Source organism: Nansenia antarctica (genome assembly GCF_963989245.1).
Source record: "Nansenia antarctica genome assembly, chromosome: 5".
Classification (NCBI taxonomy): domain Eukaryota; kingdom Metazoa; phylum Chordata; class Actinopteri; order Argentiniformes; family Microstomatidae; genus Nansenia; species Nansenia antarctica.
In genome coordinates, this window is record NC_137690.1 from 11,116,014 (window position 1) to 11,126,013 (window position 10,000).

At 46.3% G+C, this 10,000-nt stretch overlaps 1 long non-coding RNA gene across 1 annotated transcript in view; it reads left to right on the top strand.

The window, feature by feature from the left end:
- Positions 1–9,358, top strand: part of LOC308157325 — a 26,078-nt gene extending 16,720 nt beyond the window's left edge. Inside the window, exon 3 of the long non-coding RNA XR_013937445.1 lies at positions 9,165–9,358. This is a non-coding gene — a long non-coding RNA (uncharacterized lncRNA). The remainder of the gene's footprint in view (positions 1–9,164) is intronic.
- Positions 9,359–10,000: the final 642 nt, after the last annotated feature.

The following is a 10,000-nucleotide window of genomic DNA, read 5'->3' on the forward strand; positions in this document are numbered from 1 at the left end:
TTTTGCATAAATAAACAACAATGTAACATCTTACGTGTCCGAAAGTTTCTAAGCGCTGCCACCGATGCATTGTAACTCATTGTAATTCATTATATTGTTATTTTTTTGCACACGTGTGCTTGCTTTGCATTTGCATGCCGCTTGCCTTTCGATTCAGTGGTGCAGCGATATGGGCTTGGTTCGTTACGCAAGACTGTCAATGCATCTGTTTTGGGGAATATTCACGTACCCTTATGCACAATATCCAGACTATCGCGTTGTGACACCTAAGACGCCTGACAACAGTTGATACGGTTCATGTGTAGTCTCAAGTACATATTGGGGTAACATGGCAAACATTGGAGATGCTTTTTTTTTGCCTGCTTTTGTGTGGCAGAGAAAATATGAATGAGCCAGTTGGTTATGAATGGCTGCGCATCATGAGGCATGATAAAACAGCATCCATTGATGCAATAGTTTGAAATACACTGCAGGGGCCAGACCCTTGCTTCTGGCAGGAGAGTATTTTTGGAAACAAGGCTGAACTGCAAAATAACTTTAAGTGGATGAATGACATAATTTCCCATGCGATCCTTAATATGGTCAGTTACACCAGGTGTATGGTGCATTCATCATGCAAACATTATGAGTAAACTTAACAAAACGTAAATGTTTTCAATGAGAAAAAAAAGGGTTTGATTTTGAGTGAAGACCACTGCCATATATATGAGAGAGAGAGAGAGGAGAGAGGGGGGGGGGGGCGGTGAGAGAGAGAGAGAAAGAGAGGGGGGGTGAGAGAGAGAGAGGGGGGGGTGAGAGAGAGAGAGAGAGAGAGAGAGAGAGGGGGGTGAGAGAGAGAGAGAGAGAAAGAGAGGGGGGGTGAGAGAGAGAGAGGGTGAGAGAGAGAGAGGGAGAGGGTCGGGGGGAAGAGAGAGACAAGGAGAAGCAAGTGGATGGAGGTAGGAAGAGGGAATGCTAAAGGAAGCACAGTAGGAGAAACACGGGAGAGAGAGAGAGACAGAGAGAGACAGAGAGAGACCGACCGAGACCTCTCACTAAAAGAGGTGCCAGAAAGTAGAGAAGTGAGTGACTCATATCTTGGAAGTCATATTGTACTTCTGTGGGTGGTTCCAGGTATTGTGTTACAGTGCTTTAATATTACCAAAAAAAGCATGAGTTGAGCGTGACTTAACTACTCCATGATGAGTTAACACGTTCAAGTCAACCATGACTGGGTGTGTGTACGTATGTTTGTTTCTGCATAGGCTTATCTTAAACACTTATGGTGAGGTAAGTGTCATGTGCTGTTTTCAGTTGTGCATCTGATCCTTGTTAAAGCTGTTTAAGGGTGTGTAAGAGTATTCCACTGGGTCTCTACATTAGGAGAGGTGATTAGGCATCAGATTAGTGCCAACATAATGTCCAGCACGCGAGAGGTGGCGCTGTCGAGCAAGAAACTTGCTCATCCAGTGAACAAAGGCTCAGTCAAGCGAGCAGAGAAGCAGTCTTGTGAGCTCACAAACTATATTGAGCGAGCCACGTTTGATGCGTAAACTAAGAGCTTGCAAGTATGTCGTATGACCAAGCTTGAAATCGTTGTCACGCTCAATAAATGACAGCCGGTGCCTCGCGTCATAGCGTCGTCTTGCGCGGATATAGAAATGGAGAGATTCTTCATCTTGCTCTCGGCACATGTTCTATTGATTGATTGATTTGAAAACTTTATTAGAAGATTTGCAGAAGTAGGTACATGAAAGTACAATACAAGGCTGTGTCGTTCTAAGTTGTATTAAAGGCTGTCTGTGCTTGTCCCAGAGTAATTGGTGACTTTACCGCATGCTGTACTGTCCATGGTCGACCCTGATGATAGGACTTGTAGGCCAGCAAAGGACCGTTCTCCTCCATCACAAGAAAGAGTCGAACGCAGTGAGAGAGAGAGAGAGAGAGAGGTTGGGAGAGAGAGAGAAGGGGTGGGAGAGGAAGAGAGAGAGAGAGAAGGGGTGGGAGAGGGAGAGAGAGAGAGGGGTGGGTCGTGAGAAGGAGAGATGGAGAACGAGGACAGTGAGATGCCTTGCCATGTTTCAAAGGCAGTGATGCAGCAGAGGCATTCCACACACTCTGCCATGGTGCCCAGGAGAGCTGCTCATTAGGACTGTTGTGACTGTTGTGTGTGTGTGTGTGTGTGTGTGTGTGTGTGTGTGTGTGTGTGTGTGTGTTCGTGTGACAAGCCCAGGGCTGTGCATTAACTGAGAATGTTGAAGCCATCCTGCTGTTCCCCTGGACCTGTTTAAGCCGTGCTGAGGCTACAGACACGTTATATAACCAGTCTGTGCCCGCCTTGCCTGTGGCAGCCTCTGTCTTTATATATCTCTATCTGTCTGCTGTGTCCACACACACACACACACACACACACACACACACACACACACACACACACACACTCATGTCCAAATTAAGCACTCATAGGTTGACATTCCTTTGCATGCAATAACTGCCTGAAGTGTGCGTGACACATTAGGTACTGGGTATATTCTCAGGTGATGCTATGATAGGCCTTACTGCGGCCATCTTCAGCTGTTCATTTTGAGGATTTCTTGCCTAAAATCCTGTCAGGAAATTAAACACATTTTGAAATTAAATGCAATTGGATTTAAATCTGAAGGTTGACTTGGCCAGCCACAATTTTACATTTTTGGCCTGAAAAAACTCCCTAGTTGCTATGGCAGTATGTTTGTAGGTCATTAACTTACTGTATGATTGATTGATTGATTGATTGAAAACTTTATTAGAAGATTTGCAGAAGTAGGTACATGAAAGTACATATTACATACAAGGTCAACTAACAGAATAAAAACCCAAGAAAGCCACTGGCTTTATTTCAATGGGGTCCTTGATTCTCAATTCATCGTTTATGCTGAACACCCCACCCCAAATCGTTCATGCTGAAGTGCCATCCATGCTCTTGAAGTAGGTTTCTAGGATTGGGCTTTAGTGCTACACTACACCTAAAAAAAGCTTGACACCAATAGCAGACTGCCAAATCTTATGCCTTATGCGAATCATCTATCCACCAGTCATAGCAGGAAAAAGTAATCTATGCTCAGGCCAGGGTCCATTGGCAGTTGTCGTGCTCGAAGAAGGAAGACCACACAAATGACAGTAGGCACTTGGTGTGTGTGTGTGTGTGTGTGTGTGTGTGTGTGTGTGTGTGTGTTTGCTGTTTCCCGTAGTCATGTACAACGGGAGGAAGAGGCAGGCAGCTGTGTCATAGTGTAGGGGTGAACTCTAGCCCTGAGGAAGAGTAGGACGAGGAAGAGAAGTTCGAGTGGAAAGGGGGAGAGGACTATGTGAGGAGGGTAGAAGGGCGTAACAATGATCTGGGTTATAGACTTCAGGGGAGAGTGGCTGCTACCAGAGAGAGAGAGAGAGAGAGAGAGAGAGAGAGGAGAGAGAGAGAGAGAGAGAGAGAGAGAGAGAGAGAGAGAGAGAGAGAGAGAGAGAGGAGAGAGAGAGAGAGAGAGAGAGAGAGGAGAGAGAGAGAAGAGAGAGAGAGAGAGAGAGAGAGAGAGAGAGAGAGAGAGAGGAGAGAGAGAGAGAGAGAGAGAGAGAGAGAGAGAGAGAGAGAGAAGAGAGGAGAGAGAGAGAGAGAGAGAGAGAGAGAGAGAGAGAGAGAGAGAGAGAAGAGAGAGAGAGAGAGAGAGAGAGAGAGAGAGAGAGACCGACATGCAAGCTCACGGGCTTACCAGTGAAAGAGGATGAGAGAAACAGAGGGAGCGTCCTGGTGAGTTTATTACATGAGAACAATAGAAAAAGTGAGGAGAGAGAGAGAGAGAGAGAGAGAGAGAGAGAGAGAGAGAGAGAGAGAGAGAGAGAGAGAGAGAGAGAGAGAGAGAGAGAGAGAGTGTGTGTGAGTCAATCGGAATCAGTTGGTCTGAATGAGTGGGCGTCCAAGCACAGCTGGGGCTTCAGACAGACAGACAGACAGACAGGGACAGAGGGACACATGGAGTGGGGGGGAGAGAGGGGGCAGAGAAAAGGTTATTAGGAAAGAGAGGGATCATTGTTAAACTTGGTTGAAGGAGAGAGAGCATAGCTGTTTACTCCCATATTAAAGCCCCCACACACACTGAACCAACCAAAGCCATACTGAGACACTCCACTCAAATATGCATGAGGCTGTCTTTGTCTGCTCTGTACTAGCATGGAGCGCAGACCTGCTGCACGCACACACACACACACACACACACACACACACACACACACTCACACCCACACACACGTGAACACGCTCACACACTCATGCGTGCGCTAACACACTCACACTCACACTCACGCACACTCACACTCACACTCACACTCACGCTCACGCACACTCACACCCACACACACGTGAACACGCTCACACACTCATGCGCTAACACACGCACAGTCGCACTCACACTCACACTCACGCTCACGCACACGGCGCACACGCACACACATTCCTTGGCTGTGCTGAGTGTAGCAGAAGGCTTGTTGAGGTCTTAGTTTGAGTGGGTGTTCGCAGCTCCAGTCCACAGTGTTCCCAACACTGCAGTCTTCCCGACGACTGTCAATATGTCACACAGGACACTGTGGATTCTCACCAACCAAGGAGTCATACCACATTACAAACATGTACAACTCAGTAATGAGGGGATCTTAAAACTGCGAAATTGTCACTGCTTGTGTCTGCATTTAAAAAGTGTGAATAAAGATGTTTACGGTGTCTTTAAGAAAATTACATCATCTAACATTATTAGCGAGGTAAAGTGGTGGGGTGAAAGTTGAGAGAGGGTAGTCTGGAGTTTATAGACAGAAAGAGAGAGAGATATTATGCTTGGTCACTGTTGCCCTATGAACCTACACTATGTCATTGCAGAGTGCAGAGCTGATGATGTCTAGACTGCTGTAGTCAGGATATGTGCATTATCACCCCGTTGGCCGGGAATGACACCCTACACTGCTCTGATCGTGTCTGGTTGCTGGCTCTCTCAGCTGAGCCTGTGTGTGTGTGTGTGTGTGTGTGTGTGTGTGTGTGTGTGTGTGTGTGGGCACTTGTGTGTGTTTGTGTGCATGTGTGTGGAGGAGCTGAGTGTGAAAAGAGATTGACCTCCAGTCTTGTCTAAGTCAAAGGCAGTGCACACATTAACGTCTGTGCGTTTGTGTGTGTGCGCGTGCTCACTGCTCCCAGTTACATCACGTCTCCCATCTCCCCATGCTGTCTCACAGCCAGCTAAAGCACTCTGCTGACAGCAGGGAAAACATCAACAGGAGGACAAAAACACGTTGTTCTCGTTAGCACCAAGCACCTTCCCCTCAGTTAATGTTGGTTTAACCCTAACCCCTCCCAATGGCATTGACCATGACCGTGTCTCTCTCTATCGCTCCAACGCATCATTCCCCTCTCCCTCCCTCCCTCCCTCCTTCCCACCCTTTTCCAATGTTAAACACACAGCGCTGTTGTCCGTCTCCCTGCAGCTGTTGTGACTATAATGGAGATAAGTCACTGTGAAGATAAGGATAAGGGTCGGATGTAGTCACTTTTACTGCTCTCGATCTATCGCACATAAGCAGACTCACATAGACTCACAGGTACTGTACGTGCCTCTGTCTGTGTCCCAGAGGGACCAGAGGAAGTGGAGCGAAGAGCATTTATAGCCGAGGAAGGTGTTGAGAATCTTTCGGTGTCTCTCTCTCTCTCTCTCTCTCAGGGTCGGTCATCTCAGCTTCTCACATAGACTAAGGTAGGCTGGGCACACGCAGCCACGGACGAAGGCTAAGCTGGTTTTTAATAAATAAGTGCACCATAGATTGAGACTTTGTTGTTTTGTGTAGCAGTCTTCTTTCCCTCTTTTGGAGGGAAGATCAGTACTGTAGGCTGGAGATACATTCCACCAAAGTGCCTGGGGTGTATTCAAATGTTCAATTTGGAATATTCCAGAAACAGGATATTTGTTGGAGCATGGAGCAACAAACTTGTTTGTTTAGATGTCTGTGACAATATTGTCTCCCTCAGTCTGTTGTGTGTGTGTGTGTGTGTGTGCTAGCGGTGGGCATCAATGATCGACGATCGATAATTGATCGATAAGGATCTTGGTCGATCACAAAATATTTTGCTCGATAATCGTTATTATTATTATAATATATATTTTTTTTTAAATAATAATAATAATGGAAATTAGTTTGTCCACGTGTCACCAGATTGCGTTCGTCTCTCACCCCTGAACATGTTAACATGATCATCTTTCTGAACAAGAACCAGTAGGCCTGCCGCCTACAGTCTCTCGCTGGAGTTTAAATTTAAGTTAAGCTGGACGCTCTTAAGGACACTAACGTTTTCAGTCATCCTCCTATTTGTGAGTAACTGTTTTTTTACTGCTCCTATGGTGAGTTACTTATTTTCTATATTTTTATTTATAACGTAAAATGTGTTTTTAAGTGAAACAATTTATTTATTTATTTATTTTTTTTTTTCTTCAGATTTTATCCCTTTTTCACCCAATTTGGTAGCCAATTTAACCCAACTTAGCATCCAATTATCCCCTGCCTATTGCATAGGATCCGCCGCACGACCCCGTGGCCGGCAGTCCCAGAAGAGGCCGCCAGGCAGACTAGGCTGACTGGCTCCTCGAGCCCAGTACCGTTATTCCGGCGCCCAGGGGGCGGTGTTGCGCGACGGATCCTAGTCCAGAAATACTCCTATACCGCCCTCGGAAGCGGCCGGCCAATATGCCGCTTCCCGTGTGCCTCGGCCATATCTGGATCTGGCGAGCCGGGGATACGAACCCCGGCCCCGGTGGGCAGCATGCACTAGTGGCCAGTGCGTAGACCGCTACACCACCGCGGGGCCCAAGTTAAACAATTTAAGCTACTCACTGCCTTGTTTACGAGGATTGTTATCTGACTGTAGTGTCTAGTTTGAATGTGAATGAATGAATGTGTGCAATAGCAACACAAATAAAGTTTTTTCCCCAAGGGAAAAACCCCCTTTTTTTTTTTTTTTTTATGAAAAAAAAGCTTATCGATTAATCGATAATTGATCGTTAATTCTTGCGATTATCGAAAAAGAAATTTTGATCGTTTGCCCAGCCCTAGTGTGTGCGTGCGTGCGTGCGTGCGTGCGTGCGTGCGTGCGTGCGTGCGTGTGTGTGTGTGTGTGTGTGTGTGTGTGTGTGTGTGTGTGTGCGCGTGTGCGTGTGTGTGTGTGTGTATGAATTACCTGCCTGGCCGACCCGGCTTGTGATGAATGGATTCCATATTTAGCCGTCTCTGTCTTGTCAATCAATGAAGTACTCCATGAAGTACTCCAAGCATCTACGTCAATGGAATAATAAACAGCCTATGAATCTTTCATAAAGTCTATTTCTGGGGCTGTGGTTGGGTCGGAGCATTGCAGGAGGGCAGGTCTGTCTGTCAGTAACACTGCTAGTATCAATATCCCCTTCAGAAATGCACTGGAGCATTACAAACAAAACATACTTTGCTAATTATATGATGTACTATGAACTGAAGTGGGCCCCATGTTGGCACCAGACCTGGGCAAAATACATATTTTAAATGTTTTAGGAGACGGGTCAGGTGTGTCTGAAATACAGAGGACACAAGTTCGAGACTCTTGTGAGCTTGGAGCAGTTCTGTTTGCAGTTCTGTTTGCAGTTCTGTTTGCAGCAACTTGATGCCTGTCACTGGCATGCTTGGTCTCTATGACGATTGCATTTCACTGAGAATGCCAGTTAGAATGTTATTACCATAGACTGTTCTGTTTGCAACTCTGTTTGTTAGTGTTGATATTATGTATGTATTCCTCTCATGTGGGGCTGGTTTTCCAAGTCCAGCAAAAAAAAAGAAAGAAAAAAAGGCTGTTGACAAGTTTGAGAAAATCAGCTTAAAAACTCAGCTTTTCACAGGGCTTTGTGGGGCTAACAGAAAGTCAGAAGAGCTATGCAATCTGCTGTTTGTAAAGCTCTGGCCTAGGTGTTGCTGACCATTGGTCTGAGAATGACTGTTGACCACTGTCTTGTCCGGTTTTGTGTGACTTGGTCACCTTGAGCACGATTGGTTTAAGCTAGACCTCGGTCAAATTTGTCAAATAATTATTTGAGGTGTGCCTGACTTTTGAGAAGTTCTCACTTACGGGACTATTCCATTAGTTCCATTGTTTCAAATCAATCAAGCATCATCATTTAGCATTATGTATTATGTGCTATTTTGGCCAGAATAACCTCAATGCCCTGCCCTAGCTCATGGCTTACCTAACACTCATTTTAAACCACCAAACAAGAGATCTATCTGTGAGGCCTCCTTCTATTCAAACTGCTGGTCTGTTTTCCAAGCTCATGTTCAAAAGGGTACAACTTAGCAAAAGTTTTGCAACTAAAACCCCAAATCTGTGTTCTCGTTGGACAAAGAGAGTACCTCATCTGTTTCACTTTGTCGCAAAACATTTTGCCATATTGGGCCTCCTGAACAAAACCTAGGTTGAGTGATCGAGCCATGGGCTCTGTCTCCATCTCCTTTTGTCTGAAGTAAAGAAGCCTCTTTACTGTGGATATGGAGTTTCAGCACCGGCTGAGATGGAGCGTCTAGCATCTCCCAGGCGACAGGTTTAAGCGTTGATGTGATTCTCACAGCAATAATAGTGACTCGCTAGGCTAATGCACCTCTCCCGTTTCGATTTGTCGTTTCGATTTGTTAAGAGGAGATTCAATCTTGGGCATTGGAGACACTCGAGGAGAGGGGGGAATGAAAGAGGGAGAGAGAGAGAGAGAAACAGGAGGAAAACCTATCATACGCCTCAGCAGATGGGATAGCCTCATTTCACACCTCTCTGTCACCTCTCTTCTTCCCCTTCCTTCTCTCTCTCTCTCTTCTCTGCTCCTCTCTCTTTTCCTCTCTCTGTTATGACATAAATAACTCCTCAGTTCTTTATCTCCCTGCCTCCAAAACCATGTGTTCTTTCAAGGAGTTGGCAAAAGTTGATTTAGAAGCTACCCAGCCCTATTCCTTGGCCAGTGGCCTTCGCTGTTGAAATTATATGTTGTTTCCTATATAACTGAACTGTTCTTGAATCTCTCTCTCTCTCTCTCTCTCTCTCTCTCTCTCTCTCTCTCTCTCTCTCCCCCTCTCTCCTCCCCCATCTCTCTACCTCCCTCCCTCTTTCACAGGGCCCTCTCCATGGATATAGACACAGACTATGAGCGGCCCAATGTGGAAACCATTAAGTGTGTGGTTGTCGGGGACAACGCTGTGGGCAAGACCAGGCTCATCTGTGCCCGTGCCTGCAATGCCACCCTCACACAGTACCAGCTGCTCGCTACCCACGTGCCAACCGTCTGGGCCATCGACCAGTACCGCGTGTGCCAGGAGGTGGGCCACACTCCCACACTACATTTACATCCCCCCCCCTACCACCACACACACACACACACACCCACACACTAAGACACCACTCGTTTACAGCATCCGACAATCTGTTCTACACAAACGTCCTGTCTTTCTATACATACTTGTGCAGAATGTGCACCGACTGCAAGTGCATTTAGACACGCAACATTTGGTCATACTCAAGATCTCCCCGTGACATTCAAATGTGTGTTTGTGCGTAGGTGTTGGAGAGGATCTCGGGATGTTGGTGGATGAAGTCAGTGTGTCCTTGAGGCTGTGGGACACGTTCGGTGATCATCACAAAGACAGACGCTTTGCTTATGGCAGGTGAGGAGAGTGACACGCGCACATCCACACACACACACCCACACACACACACACACACACACACACACACACACACACACACACGTTGGATAATCTCTGCTCAAAAAAACATTTAGCCAGAGTTTGGTTACTGACCTAATAATGCAACACATCTAGCTCCAAAACCAATGATGTAACCCAAGGTGCTAAGCTATTACATCATAGGTTGTGTTACACACACACACACACACACACACTTCCATACATCCTAGGCCGTAAAGCATTGTTGTTTTGGAGAGGGTACAAGAGA